Source organism: Ailuropoda melanoleuca, chromosome 10, assembly GCF_002007445.2.
Source record: "Ailuropoda melanoleuca isolate Jingjing chromosome 10, ASM200744v2, whole genome shotgun sequence".
Taxonomy (NCBI): Eukaryota; Metazoa; Chordata; class Mammalia; order Carnivora; family Ursidae; genus Ailuropoda; species Ailuropoda melanoleuca.
Window position 1 is genome coordinate 46,808,185 of NC_048227.1, and position 26,913 is coordinate 46,835,097.

Here is a 26,913-nt window from a genome sequence, read left to right on the forward strand (position 1 = left end):
TGTCTGCCTCTAGCCCACTGCTGGGGTCTCTGTCTGACTGGTGTGTATATTTATCTTTCCCTTTCTCTGTGGCAGGAGTTACTTTGGGGTGGTGGTGGCCCCTATAGGGGCTACTTCCACACTGCCAGGCCTGTGGCACTGTCCTGTGTGGGCTCTGGCCAAGAGACTATTGGAGAGGGCAGATCCACTGAAGCATAGTGCAAGGGTGCAGTACAGCCACAGAGGGCTGCTAGCAAGCTTTGTGTGCCCTTGGTTTTTTGCAGAAGGGGCCCTCCCTAGAGTGGTGGATTAGCAGAAGTACAGCACAGGGGAGTGGGGTAAAAGTGCTAGCAAGTTATATAGGGAGTCCAGTAAGTGGCCAGGGTATTTGGGGTAGGGGAGGGAAATGGCACCTGCTAATTCTTTCATTCCTGAATGAGTTCCCCAGGGATTCTTCTCCCTCTGGGACCAGCTCTCAGATTAGTAAATAACTCTCCCTCCTATATGCCCCAGGCACTTTTCAAACTGTTGCTCTGTGCTGTATCTCCATGGGCTCTTTGTTGTTCTGTCTCTTCAAGGGCAAAGACTCAGTCTCCTCTAGCCCACCAGCTTTCCTAGAGCCAAGCCCACTGATTTGTTAAAATTCCAGGTTTTAAGTCCTACTGGTTATAAAAACTCATAAAATTTGGGCCCTCTGCTTTTCAAAATCAAATGTTAATAGGATTTGTCTTCCCCATGTGGAATCCCTAGTATGAGGGTTTGTTTCTCTCCCCTCTCCATGCCCATGGCATTCCTCCCTTCTGCAGGGGGTCTGCAAGTTCATTTGGTTCCAGACTGCAACTTCATCCTTTCTACCCTCTTTGATGTGGCCTCTTCTCTACATTTAGTTGTTGAGTTTATTCTGCTAGTCTTCAGGTTGTTTTCTGTGTTATTTACACTGATGTGAGGTGTTATTAGTTGTATCCTTGGGAGGAGGTGAGCTTAGGGTTCTCCNCGTATCCTTGGGAGGAGGTAAGCTTAGGGTTCTCCTACTCCACTATCTTCCCTTTCTAGGGGGAAGAGTCCTAACGGATTATTTTGTTCAGGCATCTTCACACTAAGCTTCTCCAACATTTAATTCTAATGTGCACTATCAGTTCCCGAGAGAGGTATTTCCTCAAAAATCTTATCCTTGGGGCATTTATTATATATCTATAATAAGAGTAACTACTTCTGTGGAAATTGTTTGTAACAATTTTATATTAGGAAAAGGGAAGTTAAGTTGTAAAGAGGTGAATGTTAAAAGAACAGAAATATTGGTTAGGTGGCAAAGCAATTTTTTATCATTTTTAAATTTTCTGTAATATGTTTACAAAACTTTATCCAAAAGAAAACAATAAATAAAAATGAATTACAAGCTCCTTTATTACTAATTTTAATATAAAAGTAAGTCAATTACTTAAAAATCTCTGGATATAACCTTACTTCTGGAAATGGCTGAAAAAAAATACTAAATAAAACAATGTTAACTTGTGGTATTTTTTGTATGTGTGTGTACATGTATGTGTGAAGGGAAGGAAGGTGATACAGATTTATCCATACATCAGCTAGGAAATGGAAGACATGTGTTTCCCTAATCCTGGCATATTAATTATTTTTATTCCTTCTCTGAAGTAGAACATGTTTGACTTTCACTAAGGACATCAGTAAACTATAATGAAAATAAGTTGGTATTTTTTTTGGCATCAAGATAAATAAAATTCAACACGATTTAGTTCTCTCCAGGAGAGAAGACATAGACATTTCATATATAAATAGATGCAAAGAACCATGTGTTCTGAAAGTGAGTGTAAATAGACTGATTCTCAAACTGCTCATGAATTCAAACTCATTATTTGGCAGTCATGCTTTCATATTGTAATAATGACCTAGAATTAGCTTAACCTTTTTGTTTGTGTGTCAATTTTATTTTTTTAATTTTTTTTAAGATTTTTTATTTATTTATTCGACAGAGATAGAGACAGCCAGTGAGAGAGGGAACACAAGCAGGGGGAGTGGGAGAGGAAGAAGCTGGCTTCCAGCGGAGGAGCCTGATGTGGGGCTCGACCGCGCAACGCCGGGATCACGCCCTGAGCCGAAGGCAGACGCTTAACCGCTGTGCCACCCAGGCGCCCCTGTGTGTCAATTTTAAACCCACTTTGTCTTCGACTGGGGAGGAGGCAAGTCGCTGAAATATGGGACTTATCAAACCAAAAGATACCCCCTTTATATTCCTTTAGGATAGTTGCAGAAAGGCTGAGGTATCATTCAAACATTGAGATTATTTAATTCATCATTACATAAATGAATCATTACTTAAGTTATTAATCACTTATTTGATTAATTATTAATTAAATAAAATTAACCATTAAAACACATATTAAAATCAAATGGGTTTCTTTTTGAAGTGATGGAAATGTTCCAAAATTGACTACAGTGACAATTACACATATTTGTGAATATTCTAAAATCCATTGAATCATATAATGTAAATGAGTGAACTTTATCTCAAAATGTGTAGAATATGTGAACTTTATCTCAAAAAAGCTATTTGAAAAAACAACACGATTACAGGACTGAATCTCGAGAATCATTCCTGGCATTTTGTAAACAGAAAAATCTCAACCTTGAGAATAAAGGTACTGCAGCTTTAAAACCACTCATTTTACTCACTACCTTGTTTTCTGAGAAGCTAACTAAAATCACCCACCAAGGGGACATCTGCTCTGATCCTAAACAGTTTTGTCCAAGCTTGTTGGTCTTTATTTGAAACCGAAGAACGCTTTTGTGGGTACGTGTAGGCAAAATTTACATAAAACTTTTGTCTTCTGATCATACTAACTTTATTATAGTAAGATATAATATTCTTTAAAAATGGCTTCTAATAGAGGTCTTGTTTTATTTTTTTTCTTAGTGTTTAATTGGCCTATAGCACCATACTTCTCAGATAATTTTCTCTGGTATCGTATATCTAAAATTCTCCAAATTGTTTCTTATTCTCAGGTATCTCATTTCATGTAAAGTCTGCCCATCCAATCATCAGCATACTCAGAAGCACTTGCCCTAAGAAGTTCTTGTGTTGTACTGAATATATCCTATTCTTTTTACCTGTGTTTTGATCATTTTATCAGGGAGCAATTATATTCTTCTATCAGGAGGAATAGAGCTTTTTAGCTCCAGGAAAATGACATTCTAAAATCAAGAAAAAATGTTTCATGTTTTAAAAATATGAATCATAGGGCGCCTGAGTGACACAGCGGTTAAGCGTCTGCNTATCCTTTCTCTGTTGTACTGAATATATCCTATTCTTTTTACCTGTGTTTTGATCATTTTATCAGGGAGCAATTATATTCTTCTATCAGGAGGAATAGAGCTTTTTAGCTCCAGGAAAATGACATTCTAAAATCAAGAAAAAATGTTTCATGTTTTAAAAATATGAATCATAGGGCGCCTGAGTGACACAGCGGTTAAGCGTCTGCGTTCGGCTCAGGGCGCGATCTCCGCGTTATGGGATCGAGCCCCACATCAGGCTCCTCCGCTATGAGCCTGCTTCTTCCTCTCCCACTCCCCCTGCTTGTGTTCCCTCTCTGTCGAATAAATAAATAAAATCTTTAAAAAAATGAAATAAAAAATAAAAATAAATAAATAAAAATATGTTTCTCATAGTCCATAGTCTCTCATGTTTCATTCCCCCTTCTGATTACCCCCCCCCTTTCTTTATCCCTTTCTTCCCCTACCGATCATCCTAGTTCTTATGGATAGACTGGTGATGGGTAGTAAGGAGGGCACGTATTGCAGGGTACACTGGGTGTTATACGCAACTAATGGAACATCAAACTTTACATCGGAATCTGGGGATGTACTGTAAGGTGACTAACATAATATAATAAAAAATCATTTAAATAAATAAATAAATAAAAATATGAATCATAGTCTTCAGTATTTTGAGAGTCTGAATTTTCAAATACACTTAATAGAAACAGCAGAAAATATGCTGAACTAAGATAAGTATTTTGGTCAGCAGACAGTTTGACTGTTGTAAATCTGCCATTCCATACCCTAAATTTTATGAAATTACTACATAAAATCCTGAATTTTATAGTAATTAAATCAATCAATCTTAAACTCCTTGTCAAAAGTAAATCAGTCTTTAATTATTAATAATTAGACTTCCAAATTTAGCTGCTTTACAACCTTTAGAAATTAAATCAATCATAGAACAATATCAATGTATGAATGTACATTTTCAAAAATTGTATGATATGTTTTTTTCTTAAAAAGTCATATTTTGAATATTTGCTAAAATAAGAAAATATAATTTTTTATAGTCTGACCTAGAGTTTTAAATTTACAGAGATGTGTGCTTTGCTGAAAGTAAAATGATTATCTGTCTTGATAATGGCAGTTCTCACCAAAGAAAACTTTGGGTCTTCTAGATCCTAAGGAGTCATGATAAGTCTCGTTCATGGTTCTTCAAAAGATTGAATAAATTAAGCTTGTTCACCACTAGACTTGATTTGAGTGTTCTAGATCCAGTCTATCTAAGACTCACCCTTTCTTTCTTTGTCTGCATTCTTAGGTGGTCTTAGCCTTACATAGGATTTCATGCACACCTAGAAGAGATCCATTCTTTCATTAAAAATGTATTAAGCACTGTGATGGTTTGATTTATGTGTCAACTCGCTAAGAGATGCCCAGGTAGCTGGTAAAACATTATTTCTGCGTGTATCTCTGAAAACATTAACATTTGAATGCATAGACTAATAAAAAGATCAAACTTACCAATGTGATTGGGTGTCACCCACTCCACTAAGGGCCTGAATAAAATAAAAATGTGGGGGAAGGGCAAATTTGCTCTCTTTGCTTGAATTGGAAGGTGCTGTGCAGAAAACTTGAGAAAGTATGTGTGATAAAAGAGTTTGTGTTCAAATGAGGAGGGTTCCTTCAGCTAGGATTCAGGGAAGGCATCTCTGAATGAATTAAAAGTGTAAAAAGTAAGTCTAAAAGAAGTACATTCTAGGGAAGAAACAGGAAAAGCCTTGAGGTTTAATTCTTCAGGATAAGGAACTACAGTCAGCCAGAAAATAGTGAGCCAGGCAGAGTTTAGGGAATGAGGGGTGTTATGGGCTGAATATGTCCATCCCTCAAAAATCATATGTTGAAGTCCTAACATCTAGTACTTCAAAATGTAACTGTTTTTGGCAGTAGGGTCATAAAAAGGTAATTAAGTTAAAATGAGGAAGGAAGAAAAGAAAGAAAGACGGAAAGAAAGGGCAAAGCATTAAAAGCAATACCTTCACACATATTTTGTATGTATGCTTTTAAGACATATCAATTTAATTTTAAGTGACCCTAAACTAGGTAATCATCTTTTACTCAGCAGATATTAAGCATTTTAAATTACCATTAGAAAATTATGAACAATTTTTCTTAAATATTATTTCATCTAAACCTTTTTAATACCATTTCTATGGAAATACGTACAGTTTGTTTACAAACTTGTTTAATAGGCATAAAGAAATGTAAAATACAAACTGATGTTTTTTAATATCAGCTTTCATCAATAGGCAAATTTCTCAAAAATTGCATGAAATTGAAATTAATCTATTAAAGAAAATAAAATCACAATGAACAAGGTGGGCAGACAAAAATTGATTTTATTTCAATACATTGACAGCAATAGGAGAGAGTGCAGAAATCAAATGTGGGTAACTCACTTTGACCTGAAACTAGGGGCTGGAGGGTTTTGAAGCACTGGGGTGAACCAGGAGAAAAGTACTGGTGGACAGGGGAAGTTAAATGGTGGTAGATCAATAGGATATGTTAAGGAGTACATTGAGTCATTCTTGAGTTTGCAAATGTTCTTCTTCAGGATTAGTCCACCTGTGTTTGCTAATTGGAGCTAATGGAAGTTAGGCTACCTTCCCTCTCTCAGAGACTAGGAGATAGGGACTCTCCTCCTTGATGATTACATTTCAAAGGGATGGCTCCCAGGTCCCTGAGGAAGACATTCTTGGGTAATAACACTGGCAACAGGCTGCCAGTAGATTTATATACATTTCAAAAGGGCAGAGAAAGAGTTTAAGTTGCAAGAGTTATAAAGTCAATGCTTTAAGGAAAGGGAGGTTGAGGGCTTATAGTCAGTGAGAAACCTGTCTAAAGTTTAGACAAGTTGAGGGGAACATTAAGGCTGTCTTTGTCAAACTAACATGAGTCAGATTAAGCACTTTAATTAAATTTATGATTTGAAAATACTTTTATATTTAATATATCATAGCTGTATAATTTTAGGTTTTGGCATATACTTTACTTAAAATTAGATATATTTCATAATTCTATATACTTCTCAGTTCTTATATAGTTATATTCAGAAGGAAGTATCTTCAGGTAAGGGATGAACGAGCTTCAGAGCTCAGCCTATTTGTGACCCAAATCTGACATTGAATAGCTGTGTGATTTTAAGTGAATGACTTAGCTCTTTCTTATAAAACAGAGATAAAAATAGCCACTTTGCACAATGTTTAGCTAGATCTGACTAGATAGTATCGTAAACTGTCCAACACAGTGATGAGCATGTGGAAGACTGCCATCGAATACTGGCCCCCTCCTCTTAGTACCCACAAAACTGTTGTAAATAAAGCTTAGATTAGAAAATGTAATGGTTTTCTGATAGGGAAAACAGCAGTATTCTCCCCTGTCTCTTTTTCCCCTCAAGCACATATAATTATATCCTTACAACTGAATGTTTAGAGCAAGGGCCTTGAAGTCATCAGTTTGGGAAATTTCATGCCTTAGTGCACCAGTGACTTTTGTGACCTTAATCGAACCTCTGGGCCAGAGCTTTTCCATTTGTCAAATAGATACAATAATGAAAAACATCTCTCCCCCACAAGGGTGCTTTTAGCATTACTGAAAAAAAAAAAAGAATCATTTTAAAGTACACAAGATGAAAGTACTGCTGTTATTGAATATGTGATGAATTGCTAGTAATACATAGTCTGTGATGTTGTAAGAGTCAGTAGCTTTTAGAAGCAAAGACTCTCTTGAGAGTGTTGGCCAGAAGAAACTGTGTAATGGCAGTTGAATTACCTGTTAAATTGAAAAGAATCATTGAGAAAACTCAGTATCCCTATGGAGAAAGAAGAAACTATTATACTACACCTCAGTGGAATATGTGTAACACTGGAAAGGAAATTAGATATGATCTCATTTCTTGGCCATAGCTATAAAAGGCAAGTGCTCCTAGGTACATGACCAAGATATTTCCTTTTATACAGCAACACATTAGCAAAGTATCTATATTTTAAAAAACAATTTAGTGTTTAGAAAGTCAAGAGCTTTACCCACACTTAGAAATTAACACATATAATTAATTCATCACATGCATATTTTATGTATTGATAACTTAGGCAATCGATAAATATTTTAAAATATAGGGGGTGCCTGGGTGGCTCAATCGGTTAAGTGTCTGACTCTTGATTTTGGCTCTGGTCATGATCTCATGGGTCATGGGATCAAGCCCCGAGCTGGGGCTCTGCACTCAGCTGGGAGTCTGCTTGGGAATCTCTCTCTCCTGCAGCCGTCCCTCCTGCTTGACCACACACACACGCTATCTCTCTCTCAAATAAATAAATGAATCTTCTAAAAAAAGTTTTAAAATATATGCAACTAATGAATCATTGAACACTATAACAAAAACTTATGATGTCCTATATGTTGGCTAACTGAACATAATGAAAATTAAAAAATAAAAATAAATATACTGATGGTCAAATAAATATTGAATAACATCTTCTTAACATTTACAAGATTCCCTTTTTTTGTCTAAGATGAAACAAGTTTTGATTAGAAAATTAATGTTTTACTCACTGGAAAAAGAATATAAACTTTATTTGTAACAGGTTATAGTTAAAATACTGAATGCATTAATTATAAGTGCTCTTTAAAAATTTATCATGGTGTCAAAAATTTTAGAAAACTTGAATATTAGTTAAAAATGGTAAGGACAGATTTTAATAAGTAGTAACTATTTCAATGGGCAAAAGGGTCTAACATGAACTGAACTCAACTTCTATTTGTGTAGAAATAATTTGATGTTCTAACAGGAGAATGAGGGAATAAAGAGGGGATTGAACAGAAGCTCAGCAGAATTAAGTAAGTGAAAAATCACCAAAAATGGGAAGGGGGTTTGGCCCACATGAAACCTATCTGGGTTTCCAAACTGACATTTATCAAAGTTNTAAAAATAAAAATAAATATACTGATGGTCAAATAAATATTGAATAACATCTTCTTAACATTTACAAGATTCCCTTTTTTTGTCTAAGATGAAACAAGTTTTGATTAGAAAATTAATGTTTTACTCACTGGAAAAAGAATATAAACTTTATTTGTAACAGGTTATAGTTAAAATACTGAATGCATTAATTATAAGTGCTCTTTAAAAATTTATCATGGTGTCAAAAATTTTAGAAAACTTGAATATTAGTTAAAAATGGTAAGGACAGATTTTAATAAGTAGTAACTATTTCAATGGGCAAAAGGGTCTAACATGAACTGAACTCAACTTCTATTTGTGTAGAAATAATTTGATGCTCTAACAGGAGAATGAGGGAATAAAGAGGCGATTGAACAGAAACTCAGCAGAATTAAGTAAGTGAAAAATCACCAAAAATGGGAAGGGGGTTTGGCCCACATGAAACCTATCTGGGTTTCCAAACTGACATTTATCAAAGTTAAGCTCCTACTCTCCACAGAAATTTGGAGACAGGGGCTCTGTCTTCAGATGTTAGCTGGAACAATAGTTAAATTCTTTTGGTAGCCTTGAGTTTTCTCAGGCAGGCACATTAAGGGGGACTAGCGTCATCCTAGGGATACGATCTTGAGCTTTTAGAAACTATGTTAGTGTTTGTTCAAGTCTTTATAGGCCAAGTTTGAGGCCTAGATGAGAAGAGGGTTTATAGGAGTCTGGCTAAAGTTTCGTCAAGGAGAGAATCTTTGTCAATGGAAACACTAAAATTGGAATTATAGCCATATACTGTCTGTCTCTAAACTCTGCTAACAGATGATGATTTGGCACTGAATGGCAAAAATTCCTTCATTCTTTCATCAGATACTTGTAAGTTCTCCATAAAATACAAAGGTAGGTTTGAGGTGATTTTACCTCTTGATCAAGGGTCTGACAGTCTAGATGAGAGTAAAAGCCAAAAAGAAATAGTTAAAATAAAATACTATAGCTACTATGGTAGAAGTCTATACAAGGTACAGTAAAGCACAAAGGGTGAGAAGTTAAGTCTCTCTGGCAGAGAAAGAGAATGATGAATATTAACAAAGGAGGCGATATTGGAGGTGAACTTTAATGAACAGGTAGATTTTCTTCAGGTAGACAGGGACAGGAAAATGCAGTGCATGCAGAGGAATTAGAATGAGCAAAACTTCAGATATATGAAATTATCCAGCATATCTGAGAAATGCATGTAGAAGAATAGAGTCTATGAATGGGTTGGAGATTCAAAGGAAGAGGAGGCAACTTTTAAGTTAGGCAAAAAGAAGTAAATGGATGGAGGAAAAATATATCATCATGTCATCATACCCAAGCTGTACACCAGCGCCCCCCATGGTGCACAGAAAATTCGTAGGAGTGCCATGGGACAACTTGCGTTTCAGGAGGAAGTACAGCAACATCTGTGGAATACCATGCCGTTTACCACTATTGAGTTGTTGGAACCTGCCTATTTAAGAAATTAAACTATTGGATATTTATTTTGCCTGAGGGATGCTTTGAAGAAAATAACTTAGACATGAAGGGTTCCAAGCGCCAAGAAAGTTTCGGTGATAACCAAAACGAATTTTAACTTTATCGTGTAAGAAACAGCGAAAACCAGAAGTAGATGGAGGAGAACANACTTTGAAGAAAATAACTTAGACATGAAGGGTTCCAAGCGCCAAGAAAGTTTCAGTGATAACCAAAACGAATTTTAACTTTATCGTGTAAGAAACAGCGAAAACCAGAAGTAGATGGAGGAGAACAAAATAGGCAAACTTGTATTCGGGGAAGCCCATTCTGACAGCAGTGGGGAGCATTTGTTAAAGAGTTGCCATTTTGGAGGCACAGAGAAGATTTAGATATTATCCTAATTAGACAAGAGATATCTAGTGAATGATGGACTCTGTAACTGAAGGAGTACTGCTGTTACTTAGACAAGTGGCTCTTAAGTTCCTTAGTGTTTCTTTGAAATGCTAGAAGTCTTTGGCCACACTCTTGGAATTATGAAATTATCATAATTCCCATAGGCCCTGACAACCACTAGGCCCTGACAACCACTGACTTACTATCTCCATAGTTTTGCCTTTTCCAGAATGTTCATATAGTTGGAATCATACAGTATACAGTATGTAGCTTTTTCAAATTGGCTTTTTTTTTTCACTTAATAATATGCATGTAAGGTTCTTCCACGTATTTTCATTTCTTTTTAATGCTGAATAATATTCCATTGTCTGGGTACATCACAGTTTTTTCATCCATTCACTACTGAAGGACATCCTGGTTGCTTCCAAGTTGTGACAATTATGAATAAAGCAGCCATAAATGTCTGTGTGCAGGTTTTTGTGTGGACATAAATTTTCAACCCTTTGGGTAAATACCAAGGGCATGGTTGCTGGATTGTATGGTTAGAGTATATTTAGTTTTGCAAAAGAACTGTTAAACTGTCTTCCAAAGCTGTGCCATTTTTCATTTTCACGAGCAATGTAGAAGAGTTCTGTTGCTTTACATCCTCATCAACATTTGGAGTTGTCAGTGTTCTGGATTTTGACAACTCTAATAGATGTGTAATGGTATCTCATTTTTGTTAAACTGTATTTTCCTGATGACATATGAAGTGGAGTATCTTTTCATATGCCTACTTGCCCTCTGGGTATCTTCTTTGGTGTACGTTAAGGTCTTGGAACCATTTTTTAATGGTTCTCTTTGTTTTCTTACTGTTGAGCTTTAAGAATTCTTCATATATTTTGGGTGACAGTCCTTTGTAAGAAATGTCTTTTGTAAGTGTTTTCTCCCCATCTGTGACTTATCTTCTCTTGAGTAATTATTTATTTTAAGCATCAAGTTATGTATATCTTTGCAAAGCTCTCTTTGACCTTTGACCTAGGTGAGCTGGATAAAAATATTATTAATTTTATTTTAGAAAAATTATTATTATAGTTATGGGGAGATATATTAATCAAAACATAAGCTTGATTATTACAGTGAGACAGAGACAGCAGTAAAAAGGCAGCCTCACTAGCCGCGTGCTTCGGTGTCAGTAGCATAGTCCTTAGGTTTGTGGATGAAAGACACTTAAATTTCCGAGTGCTTTTATATTTATAAATTCCCCAGGCACTGATTGACATTAATAAAATCATGAAATATTGATGTTTAACTTGGAATGTTAATACATGGACACTGATATACCAGCCTACTCACCAGAATTATAGTGCCCACCTTCTGGGTTCTTCCTGTATTACATCAAGGTGCTTAGAAAAAAGATTTGAAAAATAAATCAAAGATAATGAGAAGATTTCACAATGACCATGAAATTAGATCTAAGAGAAGTGGTGAGTCATGGGGTGTAATTCATTTATGCCATGATAAAGCCTGAATAATTACTGTTGTCTTATATCAAAGTATACCCTTTAAGACTGAGGTGAGTAGGAGAGGGATAAGGTTTACAGTGTACATTGGTGATTGTAAACAAAGGAGAAAAAGTTGCAAATAATCAGAAATAAGAACAAATCATTTCTTGGAAATACAAGTATTTTAAAATATCTATGTTTAGATTAATAGATAGGTAAACAGACATTATGAATGAGAACAAGAGAGGCTGAAGCTTGGTCATCTGGTGAATGGAAACTGAACTGAAGAGTCTGGTTGTTTTCCTGAAGGTACCAATAGGTTTTACATCCATTTAGTTTTATGACAGGATACAAGTCAAGAAACACAGCAGCTGTAGCATCATTCACTGTCTCAACAACTCCCAAGTACATAGATTCTTTTGTCTATCTCTCCACAAGGTGTTAGGATTGCATGAGTAAGAAGCAAGGTGTGAGGGGGCCACCTTGACACATTAAAGCTTTGAGCTCTATTTTCTACCAATCTTTTATACTGTTCAAGCCAATAGGCCCCAAACCAGCTTGCTAACTTGTAGCTCTTCCAACCTAGTCCTGATTTCACCCAACAAACAAATACTATTTCTCATTTTTCTTAGCCCCACTCCTTCCAAGGAAAAAGTGCTGAGGGAAACTAAGGTCATCCTCTGAGAGGTTGAATTGGACCAGACTGATGTTAAATTCCTTCTCACAGTTTCACCCCTATGACCTTGAGTCAATATTTTCACAACAAATTCCTTAGATGTTCTGTGATATTTTTTTCTGACAGGCACATCTCTAAAATTTTATACTGAGGAAAAAGCAAGTTAATGTGCCTGCAACCACCAAGGTTTGTACTATCTAATAAATACTGGTGTCCTTTTCCTAAAACATGTTCATCTTGACCAACATGCTTCGTAAGTCTTTTCTTACTTTCTATCAATTGCACAGATCTTCCTCTCACTCACTATCACTTGTATCTTTTAAAAGTTATTAGAGACATTTATTTTTGTGTTTAGTTTCTCTAAGGCCAAATTTACCATTTTGTCTGGACATTCAGTTTCTGTGGGTTTAATATCAACTGGGGGTTTTAAACCAGTTTCCCAAAATATCTTTCCATCCTGGGGGTCATCATCGTATACATTTTTTTCTTTAATTTTTATATATAAGCCCATAACATACTTTATTATATCAAATAACAGTAAGTGAGACTTTAAAATAATGCTTAGCATACAAACTACTTGGTAATATTACACCATATAGCAGGAACTATTACAGTAATACTTAGCACACCAAATATTTGTTTTTTTATTACAGGGTAATTTCTCCATCCTTCCCAACAAAATCATCTCTTACCTCTATAACATATATTTTCTGTGACAGGGATGGTCACTAGAGTGTTCAGTAAATTCAGGATTCCTTCTGGCCTAGGGGACTAATTAATTATACCCACCTATGAAAGAATAGCTTTTTATTGATACTGATTCCCACTATTAATATAGAGTACAACCCATATACCCAATGAAGAGGACATATTGTTGGTCTTTTATCTGCTCAGTACCCACTAACTATATGGCAAGAAATGATACCTCCTTTTAAATTCCTAGCACATACACAATAAGGGGAATGATGATAAGGGCCACATGTTCTAGTGACATCCTGCTATAATTTAGATGGTTCTCAGCATTTCAGTAGCTTTGTCTCCCTGGCTTGGGTTTCTAAAACACCCAGGAAAGTTGTGTTTCTTTTTTTTTTTAATGATTTTTTATTATATTATGTTAATCACCATAGAGTACATCCCCGGTTTCCGATGTAAAGTTCGATGATTCATTAGTTGCGTATAACACCCAGTGCACCATGCAATAGGTGCCCTCCTTACTACCCATCACCAGCCCATCCCATTCCTCCACCCCCCCCTCTGAGGCCCTCAGTTTGTTTCTCATAGTCCATAGTTTCTCATGTTTCATTCCCACTTCTGATTACCCCCCTTTCTTTATCCCTTTCTTGCCCTACCGATCTTCCTAGTTCTTATGTTCCACAGATGAGAGAAATCATATGATAATTGTCTTTCTCTGCTTGACTTATTTCACTCAGCATTATCTCCTCCAGTGCCATCCATGTTGCAGCAATGTTGAGAATTCGTTCTTTCTGATAGCTGAGTAATATTCTGTTGTATATATGGACCACAACTTCGTAATCCAGTCATCTGTTGAAGGGCATCTCGGCTCCTTCCACAATTTAGCTATTGTGGACAATGCTGCTATGAACATTGGGATGCATATGGCCCTTCTCTTCACTACGTCTGTATCTTTGGTAAACACCCAGTATTGCAATGGCTGGATCATAGGGTAGCTCAATTTTTAACTTTTTAAGGGACCTCCACACTGTTTTCCAGAGTGGCTGTACCAACTTGCATTCCCACCAACAATGTAGGAGGGANATGCAGTTTTTATATTCTCACCTCAAGAAGCTGGAACAGCAACAGAGGGACAGGCCTAATCCACTCACGAGGAAGCAGTTGACCAAGATTAGAGCAGAAATCAATGAATTAGAAACCAGAAGTACAGTAGAGCAGATCAACAGGACTAGAAGCTGGTTCTTTGAGAGAATCAATAAAATTGACAGACCACTGGCAAGACTTATCCAAAAGAAAAGAGAAAGGAACCAAATTAATAACATTATGAATGAAAAAGGAGAAGTCACCACCAACACCAATGAAATTGGAAGGATTATTAGAAACTTTTATCAACAGCTATATGCCAATAAATTAAGCAATCTGGAAGAGATGGAGGCCTTCCTGGAAACCTATAAACTACCAAGACTGAAACAGGAAGAAATTGATTTCTTAAACAGGCCAATTAATTATGAAGAGATTGAGTTAGTGATAAACAACCTTCCAAATAACGAAACTCCAGGCCCAGACAGTTTTCCTGGGGAATTCTACCAAACATTCAAGGAATGTTGTGTTTCTTAAACACAGTAGCAATCATCCTCAATAAAGAGCACTTCTTGGGTGAAGATACAGATCCTTCCCAGAGCTATTGCAAGGCATAATGTCTCAAATGACTTTTTCTTTTCCTTTCCCTTCAGGTAACAATAGAGCATCACCAAGTCCTTCTTTCTCCATTCCTAAAAATAGATGGTAGGTTTGCAAAGATAAAAGATAGGAGATCATTCTCCTCCACTAAGGCAGCAAATAGAGTTAGTCCTAGCCTGGAAAGATTAAGCAAAGTGACCATCTGCTCTAGGATTTCCTTAGTAATAAATATAATCAACTTCAAAGGAATACAGTATCTTAAGCAGTAATGCTCCCTTCAGCTGCAAGGAGGGCAAATGCAGTCTTAATCTAAACCATTAGATCAGAAAACCCAAAGAAAAGCTTGTGATGTGCAGAAGACAAAGATTGGCATCATTTCTGACCCCCTTGTTCCTGGTACACAGAAAACTTCCCTAAGGCTGTTCTTCTCTCAATACCTCTCATATTCAAATGAAGCACACACTCACTGGGCTTTCTATCCAGGCTTTCTCATTCTTATCATTCTTAGCATTCTGTCACTCAAAAATGAATGTTTTAATCGCCCATTCCAATTTTCAATGAAGTCACTCCCATGTCACTGGTAGGAATATATGTCCATTCTGTGTTGTATTTTTTGTCCCATTTTGGTGAACTGGCTATGGTGATATGCATTTCCTACAAGACATATAAAGGAGACCCCAAACACTTGTCTATTCCTGAAAAGACCCATTGAAATACCCATTGGAGCTATGAGCAGTATTCTATGTAATCCACTTGTCCATGATATGCTGATCCTTGAACTCATATAATTCCCTTAATGCCATTTTTGGACATTTTTTTTTCTCTTGATGACATTGAGGATAGTCTCTCACCATATTATTGGCTGTTCAGAGTGATAGTAGTATATGCCGCTCTTTCAGCACGATGGTATTGTTTGAGCACCATTTTGCCAGCTCATCTCATATACCCAACTATTTTTCCCCAGGGGCAGACCAGGGCAATGGCCTTGGTTATCCTGTGTCCCTCTGAGCCATAAATAGGTTCTCTTGGTGAACATCTATGAATGGAATTCTCCCTAGGAGTTTCTGTAGGAACATCTACAATTTTATCCTTTCACACTAGGCTTTTACGTATCTGTTCATCAAGGAACCATTTGTCTGCCGGTCCATGCAACACAGCCAAGGAGTCTCTATATATTTAGATATTTCCCTGAGGCTAAGAAGCAAGTTCTTCATGTACTGTCAAATATACTGCTCTCAATTTAGCCCGCTGTGTATAACTATTGCCTTCTGCAGCTAAGATTTTTACAGACCGCTGTCAGATAGCAGCAGCATTTCCATAGAGTCCCACCATTCACTATGAGAATTCCCAACAGCAAAGCAGGCTGATGTTTTGCCTCAGCCGGTTTCAGATCTTTGGGCAATAAGGGGGGAGCTCAGGAGTTCCACTGTAGAGGCAGAGATGCTGTCTACTCATGGACACAATGCATTCCCTCGGAGCTGATCTCTTTAGCATGTTCCCAAATATACCATTTATATTTTATCAGGGAACTTGCATAGCTTCTTCTTTACTGGAGTCTCTTCCTGGTATCACCCATGATGTCATAGATAACTTAAGCCTCAATATAATCTGATGCTCCTAGGTATGAGTGTTATTTTTACTGGAGCCAAATAGTGTGCCAGTACTTGTCTTTCATGTGGGCTGTTCTTAGAAAAAGTATCAGGGAGATTTTAGTCCAGAAGTCTAACAGTTGCCTATAAGTAGCATTGGAAGGCTTTTGCCAGGGACTTGAGTCTGTGTGTGTTTTAGCAGTAGACTTCTCTAAATACACTGGTTATGTCAGGATTATAAAATCCCAGAGGGACAGCTTGGGTTACACTCTGCTCTGGTTTGCATTCAAACCCATTTCTTTTTCTAGTCTCTTTGTATATTGGGGCCAACAGGATTCCCAAATATGGTGTCCTCTAGAATCCAAACACCCCTTTGAGGCTTTGTTTCTCTCTATTATTAATAAAGACCTGAAGGGAGACAGTTTTCTCTTTATTGTTTGCGAAATCCTCTAGTGGCCCTAGCCCAGATTATTCCTGGAAAAAGGTCTAACTGAACTGGGCCCTGACCCCTTAGCCAGATTATTCAGGCATCTTTGGCTAGTCCTATTGCAACTACAGCTTTTTAAATTTCCCTTCCCTCCAGTCCCAGCTTCCTTTCTGAGAAGGGAGGTATCATTATATTATCAACTTCATGAATCAACAGGGCAGTAACTGAATCGTGGAGAACATGAGTAACCTTGAAGGAAGACAGTAGAAGTATTTTTAATGGAGTCTCTCCTGTGCTTGACATTTTCAAGATTCTGAGTCTGTGATAGCATACTATCACCACTGTCTTCTGAACTTCCTGATACTTTTTACCATGTCTGGTACAGTAGAAGCTTTGGACTTTCTTCCAGACCAGACAGGGCAAAGGTGGAAAGATTTGGTATTTTAGTAGGACAACTGGTTCGATGACTTCTTTAATCAGGACTGAGATTACCTGTGCCCTCTGGGAAAGTAGTACAATTTAGTCTTTATCACAGAAGAAAGTTAGGGCAATTGTAAGGGCTCCCTTTTAGCTGATCCAGTTAAGACTTGGCAAAGGGCAGATGTCCCCAACATTCAGCTACAGGCCAGTAAGGGCAAAACCTTCCATTCATGCATCACATCCTTTCTAGTTATACATTCAAGCAAAGGGGATACCGCTACTGGATATCTCCTCCTTTACTATGTTTCTAGGTGGACTTTTATTGGGACCATGATACATCCTATCACAGTATCTACGTCCCCTTTAGCTTCCTTTTTGGCTTCTTAATATTCTCTTGCTCCCTGGAAATTTATAGTGCATTATATACTAGTATCCACTTAACCCAAAAGTTTTACAAACCTAGGATATATTCGACTTTAACCAAAGCACCTGGCCTTAGAGCTTCTACAAGGGGTAGGGCAAAATATCCCAGCCCTTATGTTAATCCTGTTTGGTTTCTACTGCCTCAACCTACAGAGCACATTTAGCAGCCTCAGTTAGCACTTTTTTTTATTGTTCCCTAACAGCATCTTTGTATTTAAAATCATCCAGGGTGGGACGCCTGGGTGGCACAACGGTTAAGCGTCTGCCTTCAGCTCAGGGCGTGATCCTGGTGTTATGGGATTGAGCCCCACGTCAGGCTCTTCTGCTATGAGCCTGCTTCTTCCTCTCCCACTCCCCCTGCTGTGTTCCCTCTCTCACTGGCTGTCTATCGCTGTCAAATAAATAAATAAAATATTTAAAATCATCCAGGGTGGGTTAAAGGGAACATGTCTCATGGGATTCATGAGATGCCCGGTAAGGAACAGATTTTCCAACTACTGATAATGAGCTAGTAAATCTTTTGAAAGAATCAATTAAATTTCTTCCCTTTTCATCCTTTGTCTTAACTGCCACCTGATAATGGGTCTATCTGATTCACCCTTTCCTTAGTTCTTCAGCAGTCCCCCACCTCACTTTGCCTTTCCTGGACAGTTTTATCAGTATCCCTGGAGACAAATCTATGGAATGTAGCCACGCAGGCATCAAATTCTCATCTCCCTACCCCTTCCCAGTTCTGCTTCCTGTATCACAGTGCTTTGACTCGGGGGTCTGAAAGCCAAGCCTATTTCTGACACCAATGTCTAACACCACAGCTGTGGTTATGGGTATGAATTGGCAATCACACTCAAGAGACATAGGCAGGATTTAACATAAAGCTCTGTTTACCTGGCATTATAGAAGAAAAGAAAGCCATACATGCTGTAGGTTAGGGGACTTCATCTCCTTATCTTGTCTCAGCAGCTGCTTAAGTACACAAAAGTACACAAAATTTGCAGCCTCAACCACAGAGACACGTATGACTGTCACAGATGAGAGCCGGGATACATGTGAGTCATGTTGACACATGGAAACCTCAGCCTCTATTTCCCACCAAGCTTTTATACCGTACTACCACATAGGCCCAATGCCAGGTCACAGCTCCCTAACCGGAAGCAGATGTGTGTTCCACATACCAATGAGGCAAACAAAATATTCTTCATTTATCTTTACTGTTTTCAAGGAAACAATGCTATGAGAATTGGAGATCTTCCTGAAACAGGCCTGAAATTCAGGCCTGATAGAAAGCCTTTGTTCACAAATGTTATACGTGTGTGTGTGTGTGTGTGTCGGTGTGTTATATTTTTCTGTTTCTGTGGTTACACTTAGTTTTCATTTATCATATTCCTTTTATTTAACCTTTTCTAATTTGTGAAATGTAACATCATACAAAAAGGAACATAAAGTCTTAATGTACAATATAATAAATAATATCTATATATAAATACCCATGCAACCACCTCCTAGGTTGAGACAATAAACATTGTCAGCACCTCAAAAGCCACCAGATCATCACTTCCCAGATCAACCCTCCTCAGTATTTCTCCACCCCATTCATTTGTTTGACTTTTATGGTAATTATAACCATGTGTTCCTCTACAGTTTTACCGCTAGGTATATATCACTAACCAATGCAGTTAAGATTTTCCTGTTTTAAATTTTATATAATTCTGTATGTATTCTTTTGTGTCTTGCCTTTTTTTTTTGGTAGGCGAGCTCAATTTATCTGTCCAAGATTCAACCATGTTATGCTGTGCAATGGTACTTTCCTTATTTTTATTGCTATGTTGTATCCTATTATATGAAAATATTATGATTTATTTAATCCAGTCTTTTATTAATGGTCGTTTGTGTTATTTTAAGTTAAGGGTAATACAAAAAATGCTTCTCTTGTAATATTCTTTGCAATCCTCGAAGGTAGGCATGATTATCTTTGTTTTTTAGACAATGAAAAAGGTGGACAGAGAGAAGAAATATAATTTACTCAATATTATTCAGCTGGTAGAACTGGGCTTTAGGCCAGCTATGACTCCAGAGTCCATGTTCTTCATTTCTTCACTAGTCTCGTGCAATAAGAAATATGGGATTACACTAAGATAGTGGCAATTGAGATGAAGAAAATGCTCAGATTCAACCTGTTCTAAGAATGTAGATTCACTATGATTTGGTGATTGACTTGAAGTAGTCGCTGTAGGAGATAGAACAATCAATAATAACATCATCGAGGAAGTATCTGGCTTGAATGGGTTGTTGGTGGTACCATTTATGGGAATAAACACAGAAGACCTGAGTTGGGAAATGTAGAATTTCATTTGGACTTGTACATACTCCCTTTGGTACTGGCACTACAAACTAGTGATTAATGGTAATAGCTAACATTTACTGAGAACTTACAGTTTGCCAGGCACTGTTTTAAATTCCCTATCTACATTAACTCATTTGATTCTCACACAAACTATAAGGTAGATCATATTCGTGTGTCCATTTTATAGATGAAGAAGAAGCAAAGAGAGGCTCAGTGGTATCCCAAAGTTATAAAACTAGGATGTGAGTCAAGGTACTCACATGAGCAACTGCTTCTAGAGCTTGTGTTCTTTTTTTTGTTTTTTCTTTCTCCTTCTTACTTTTTTAGAGCTCATGTTCTTAAGCACAAAAATAAATCTTTTGATAAAAAGACACAGCCAATAGACAATTATACAGATTTGATGGTTGGGCAACAGATCTGGGCTGGAAATACGAATCTAGAAGCTGTCAGTATGTATATGGCAATGGATGCATGGAAATGGATGAATTAGCCCTGAAGGAGTGGGTGGTGTGACCAGAGTCGTGGGCTTCATATGGAACTCCGTGGGATGTGCGGAAGAAAGAATGACACGTTACAGCTGCCCAGAATTAGGAGAAGTGGGTGGGCTTTTATACTCTCTTGTCAGTGGTTCTCAGTTGGAGGTGATTTCGCTCTCGCAGGAATGTTTGGCCATGTCTGGGGATATTCTGACGGTGGGTACTCCTGGTGTCTAAGTGGGTAGGGGCCAGAGCTTCTGCTCCACATCCTGCCGTGCACAGACCAGACCCCCACTGCAAAGAGTTAATTCTGTCTGAAACATCACTAATACCAAAGTTGAGAAACCCTATTTTGCACAGATCAGTTGCTGGATGTGGGCCCACCTAGGCAGGAGAGTGACTCAGCTGAGAGGTGTTTGCTGACAGCACTTCCAGCAGCTGGGTTAAGTCGTTCACCTCTCTCACTAGGAATGAGCAGGGCATCTCAGGATCTGCCAGGGCTGCGGAAGGGAGATAAGGAAGCCAGCTTTTGACCACCTGCTGGGATCAACAGTGTATCTTTCACACCTTTTTAGTTTCTGTAATTCCAATGCTTTGTCATCTTGAAGCCTTACTGACCCTGGAGAGATTGCACCTTGCAGGTGCTGGCCAATTCCTAGAGGTTGTAAAGGATTAGGCCAGGAGAATCCCTTTCGTATGCAAACCAACCCGTCTGAGTCCTCCCACCCCACCATCTTCTTTCACTCTCAGGGCCGCTATGTCCTTGCTCTAAACACCCCAGAGTTAGGTACTAGACAGAACCTACTGAAATTATTCAGACCAGTCGATCCTAAACCTGCTTGTGCTGCCATGTCTGTTCCTTTCCATGGAGATCACACGAAAGGCTCTTACCCATGTTTTTCCCTTGTAACCTTTGTTTCCTGATCAACCCTGGTGCTTCCCTGTGTGACCCAGTATGGCATGGCATGCCCCCCATCCTGGGAACTGTGAGTAACAAACTATATTTTCCATGGCACTCATCTCCTTTTCTCTTGGGCTCACAATACTGAATAATCAAACCTACTTTCTAAAACAAGCAAATGATTTGAATGATTGATTTTCTTTATATTCAGTTTTATTTCTTATTTCCTTTCTTTTCATATCTTTCTTTTTTTAATTGAAATCCTCTCAAAATAATTTGGCTACGTTAACTTTTAAATTTAAAAATAATTTAAAAATAACTTTGTTTTGGCTGCAGGCTGATTGCTACATTTTTAACTACACCCATGCACATTTTTCCTTTTTAAAAATCTGCTTATTTTTAGGGCGCCTGGGAGGCTCAGCTGGTTAAGCCTCTGCCTTCAGCTCAGGTCATGATCCCAGGGTCCTGGGATCGAGCCACAACGTCCTGGGATCAAGCCCAATGTCCCAGGCTCCCTGCTCAGTTGGAGTCTGCTTCTCCCTCTCCCTCTGCCACCCCCCTCCCACTTGTGTGTGTTCTCTCTCTCTCAAATAAATGAACAAAATCTTTTAAAAAAGAGTCCGCTTATTTTCCATGATAAAAGAGTTTTCACATATGGTAGTTGACCATAAACGTTATAGGTGAATTGCTCTAGTGTTAATCACTGTCTGCCTAGTTGCTAATTCATCCCCCCTCTTAATTTTAAGCCAAGGAGTTTGTGGACTTAAAGCTTCTATCAGATATTTATTAAAGTTTTCTCATTTGTATTGCTTTGTAAACAATCAGTAATCAATCTCCCTTGATCCATGTTAATGAGCCATGTACTGTTTATTTCCAAATAATTAATTTTCAACTTTTGTTATTAATGGCTATTATTATGTTCTGATCTAATATCATGGCGTGCACGGTTTCAGCTTTTCTGTAATTTATTTAAAATACTTTTCTTGTGGCCTATTAGATGTTCAGTTTTTGTAAATGATCCATTGGCTTTTCAAAGAAAGAGTATGTACGGCATGTTTGAAACATATTTGGACTCTCTTTTAAATAAATTATAAAATAAAGTATTATATAGCTTTTATATTTTTACTTTTTTCTACATGGTTCTTCAAACTTGAGAGACGGATCTTCAAAGCTACTTTTTTCTTCTTCTCCAAGTTTTCCTTGTAAAGTTTCATAGGGTAGTTTTTACTTTAAATATTTTGTAGCTATGTTATTTATCATACAAAGGTGTATGCTTTGACTATCTTCTATAATTATAGAGCTAAAATCAATAATTTTTAGTATAAAATGATAGTCATTTTTTCTGATGGCATGATGACTTGCCTCAAAATCTAATACAACTGATTTTTATGTTATACCCCTTCTTTTGTTTGCTTTACCCAGTATATCTCTGGCAGTTCTTTTTATTTTCACTTTTCTATGGAATATTTCCCTTAGCTCTGTCTCTTGGGAATAACATATGATTGGATTTTGTCTTTAATAGAAGAATTTGACTCTTCTTTTAAGCCTATTATGCCCCTGAAAAGCTTGTTTATTTGACCTTTTAATTCTGACCTTTTTTAATCTGTCTTTTTCTTGTCCAGTTCTTCATGGACTATGATTTTACTATAGTTTATGCTAGTGCTTTGTAAAACATATATCTTTTTTTTTTTAATTTAACAGATACATACATTTAAAAATGAATTATAATAAATTTAACAAATAAAATAGTGTTTTGATACTACCTGGGGAACTGTGGATACTAGCATTGTTTTATTTCGCTTCCTTCATTCCTCCTTCACTTCTCTGTTGGATAATATGGGATTGTTATAATCTGGAATTTGAGGCCCAGATTATTATTGTTATTTTTACATTTTGCATAAAAAATTTCAAGAATTACTTATGTATTTTTTTCTCATAATCTATCCATAACATTTAATTCAACATACTGTGTATCACTGTTTATAATACCTAATACCATGCATTCTTGAGTCTTTTACTTGAACTCATTATTCAACTTGGATTTACGCATGTGTTTTTTAAATATTTTATTTATTAATCTGAGAAAGAGAGAGAGAGAGCACAAGCTGGGGGAGGGTCAGAGGGAGAGGGAGAAGCAGGGAGCCTGACCTGGGGCTGGATCTCAGGACCCTGGGATCACAACCTAAGCCGAAGGCAGACACTTAACCAACTGAACCACTCAGACTCTCCTTTATGCATGTTTTTAATATTTTTTTCAAGAAGAGTCTGTGTTATTGCATTTTTGTTTTTAATTTCTACCTTCCTCTCAATTAATGTCCTTTTCTTATCAATCTATTGCATTTTCACTTCATAGTTTATCTTTTAAAACAGAGCCTATGTTTTCTTAAATTGTATTAAGGACACAAAGCAGATGCTTTAAGAAAAAGTGCTTTGTATTTCTGAGAGTGAACATTTTCCAAAAATATGTCCTTGCAGTTTAAATACCATGATACTTCTTTTATGTCGATTTGCTAAAATACCTACATACTTTTATATCTGCTTTTTCTGGTAAGGAAAAATGTATCCAAACATGGTACTTTTTCATAAACATGGTGGGTGAATTCGTGGGCCATCTGACTATTATAACGTCCCTCAGAGGGATTTTGAGCCACAGAGTTTATGTGTAGAGCCTCTATCAAAATTTCTCATGTTCAGAAGGCATTTATCTTTTATAGATATCTGGTTGTCTTTTGAAAAGGATCATCTGTACCTTAATGGTTGAAAATATTATTTTGATCTTCTTGCTAGACAGTGGCAGTAACAAGGTACAGCACACCCTGCTCCGTCGCTTCCCATCACAGTCCCTCCCTACTGGTATTTCCACATCCCTGAAGAGCACCAACACCTTCCATGTCTGCCTCTTGCTAAAATAGAATAGTGATCATTTTATTTCCAGAATGAACAGACACAACTACAAATGGGAGAAAGTGGAGGAGTGTGTGGTCTTGTATGTCTTAGAAAGCAGCTGTTTCCTCCACATTAGAGGAAAATAAGTTTCATGTTGTGATTGGTACAGACGTTAAGCTCTAAGGCCACGTCTACCTGTGGCAAAACAGTGAAGACTGGAATGATCTTTAGGTTTACACATTTGTTATCTCTTACGGTAGTTAATTTTATGTGTCAACCTGACAGGAGATGCCCAGATTTCTGGTTAAACATTATTTCTGAATATGTTTGTCGGCTTGTTTCCAGATTTGATTAGTATTTGAATCCGTGAACTCAGTAGATGGCTCTCCCCAAGTGCACATCATCCAATCTCTTGGAGGCCTGAGTAGAACAAAAAAGAGGAAAGAGAAATGTGCGCCTTTTCTGCTTCACTGCTGGAGCTGGGACATTTCGTCTCACCTTCTTCTACTCTTGGACTGGGATTTAACATCCGTTCCCCTGGCTCTCAGGCTGTCAGACTTAGACTGAATTATACCACTGACTTTTCTGGGTCTCCACCTTGCAGATAGCAGATTGTGAGATTTCTCAGCCTCCATTACAACATGAGCCAATTCCTCACAATAAAGCTGTATCTATATCAGCTATTTCTTACCCATATACTTCTATCTAAGCTCTTGGTTCTGTTTCTCTGGGTAATACATCCCTCAAAAAGTCAAAGTACGTGTCAGCATCACCCACTAATTATAGTTTCTCATTCAGTTCATAGAAACTTGTAATTTGTGTAGATAATATTGGTTGTATCGATTTGGGGAGTTATGAATGTTTACATTTTAATATTTTTTATAGATATTATAGTTGGAAGTTGGGAAAGACTTGACCAAGCCCTGCTAACCGAGGTGATTCTGATGCTTGTACTCATCACTTTAAATGTGCAGCACACATCCTTAAGCACATTTTAGGTTTCTGTAGTAACAGTTATTCCATAATGCACGTTGTATCATATCATCCAGTGATTTAAAACACAGAGCATTTTTTACCTGGAGGTACCTACCAGCCTCTGTTCCCCGATCTGCCACAGCTGGAGTTTCATAAGCTTCATCCATAGCACTGTGAGTTCTAGGACAAACCTGGCCTAATGTCTCCTAGCCCCACCTTCTGACACTAAGCATTGTCACTTGTGCCACTGGTCTTGCTATAGTTTTGAAAATTTTCCTTGGTTTCAGTCTTACATATGAGTTTTGAAGACAGAGCTCTGCCTTTTCTTCTGTGAATTCAAATCCCTCTCTTGGTTACCTACCCAGTACTTTAGATCCTCTGGGTTTACTTACTCCCGTAACAAAGTGAGGGGTTGTCATTCTGCCCTGAAGTTCAAAACCTGCCGCCAGTCTGAGGAGGACCATCAGCTGCTTCTGGCTGGCTCTGCTTCCCTGCTGCTATTTCTAAACCTGTTGCCCTCAGTAGGCTCCCTCTGATACCATACAGCTAACATATATTAGCTTTACAACATTGTACTCTACTTCCAGAAATGGGTTTTGCCTAACTCCCGGCAGGAAGTTCTTTTTTTTTTTTTTTAAGATTTATTTATTTTATTTTTTTAAATAATTTTTATTTTGTTATATTAGTCACCATAGAGTACATCCCCAGTTTTTGATGCAATGTTCCATGATTCATTATTTGCATATAACACCCAGTGCACCATGCAATATGTGCCCTCCTTAATACCCATCACTGGCCTATCCCAATCCCCCAGCCCCCTCCCCTCTGAAGCCCTCAGTTGAGAGACTGTAGACTCTGGGAAACAAACTGGCAAGAAGTTCTAGTTCACCATTATGGTGAAACCTAGCTCTAGGTCAGCGTTTCTCTGGGATTATCCAAGGCTTATTTCCTAGACCATACCAAATTCAAAAATGAGAAAATGTCAGATAAGCAATATCTTCTTATCTTTAAACTAGCTTGACATTTGCTTTCCTCTCATTCCAGCCAACCCCACAGCTAACCTATCCCTACTTTAGGTGGTAGCACATGTGAAATATATTTTAAAGCTAACCAATTCTCACCAACTTCACTAGATGACTTGAAACAAGTCACTGTTACCTTTTACCTAGAATAAACTCGCCTCTAATGTTCTCCTCATGGTTAATGTTTATATCATCTTTCCATGGAGGCAGCCAAGAGGATCCAGTCACTCCCCAGCTCCAACCCTTCAGGGGCTTACAATTGCTTTAGCACAAGCTTGTAAGTTTTTGCTTTGACTCATGCCTCCACCTTCAGCTTCTTTTCCAGCTACTCTCCCTCTCTATCACAGTGCTCCAGACACACTAGACTGCTTTCCAGATTTTGAAGATACTATTTATCCTCTCTGCTGTCTGGAACCCTTTCACCCTCACTCTTGTGGACAAATGCTAGCGAATTTATCTTTCAGGCCCCAGCACCTCCTCAAATAGGACACCCGCCAAGAGGCCCTTACTGACCTCCCTATTAGATTACTGCATCAATTCATTAAATTACTGTGTTAATTACTATATATTCTCCGAGAGGACCCTATACTTTTTGTCAGTAGCATTTCCAACTTTTTGAAAATGTATTTGTTTGAATACCTGTCTGATATTTGCTTCCTCTGTTATCCTACAGACTTCATAATGGTGTCGATTGGATACATCACTTCCTGAATAGGGCCTAGCAGTGACCTGTGCAAGTAGATTCTCAAACATACTTGATCAGTGAATTAAAAAAAAAAGAGGTGAACGTGAAA

At 37.6% G+C, this 26,913-nt stretch overlaps 1 pseudogene; it reads right to left on the reverse strand.

Annotated features, from left to right (window-relative positions):
• The window catches only part of LOC109491269, a 77,630-nt pseudogene extending 52,366 nt beyond the window's left edge, over positions 1-25,264 (reverse strand).
• Between the last annotated feature and the right edge of the window lie 1,649 nt (positions 25,265-26,913).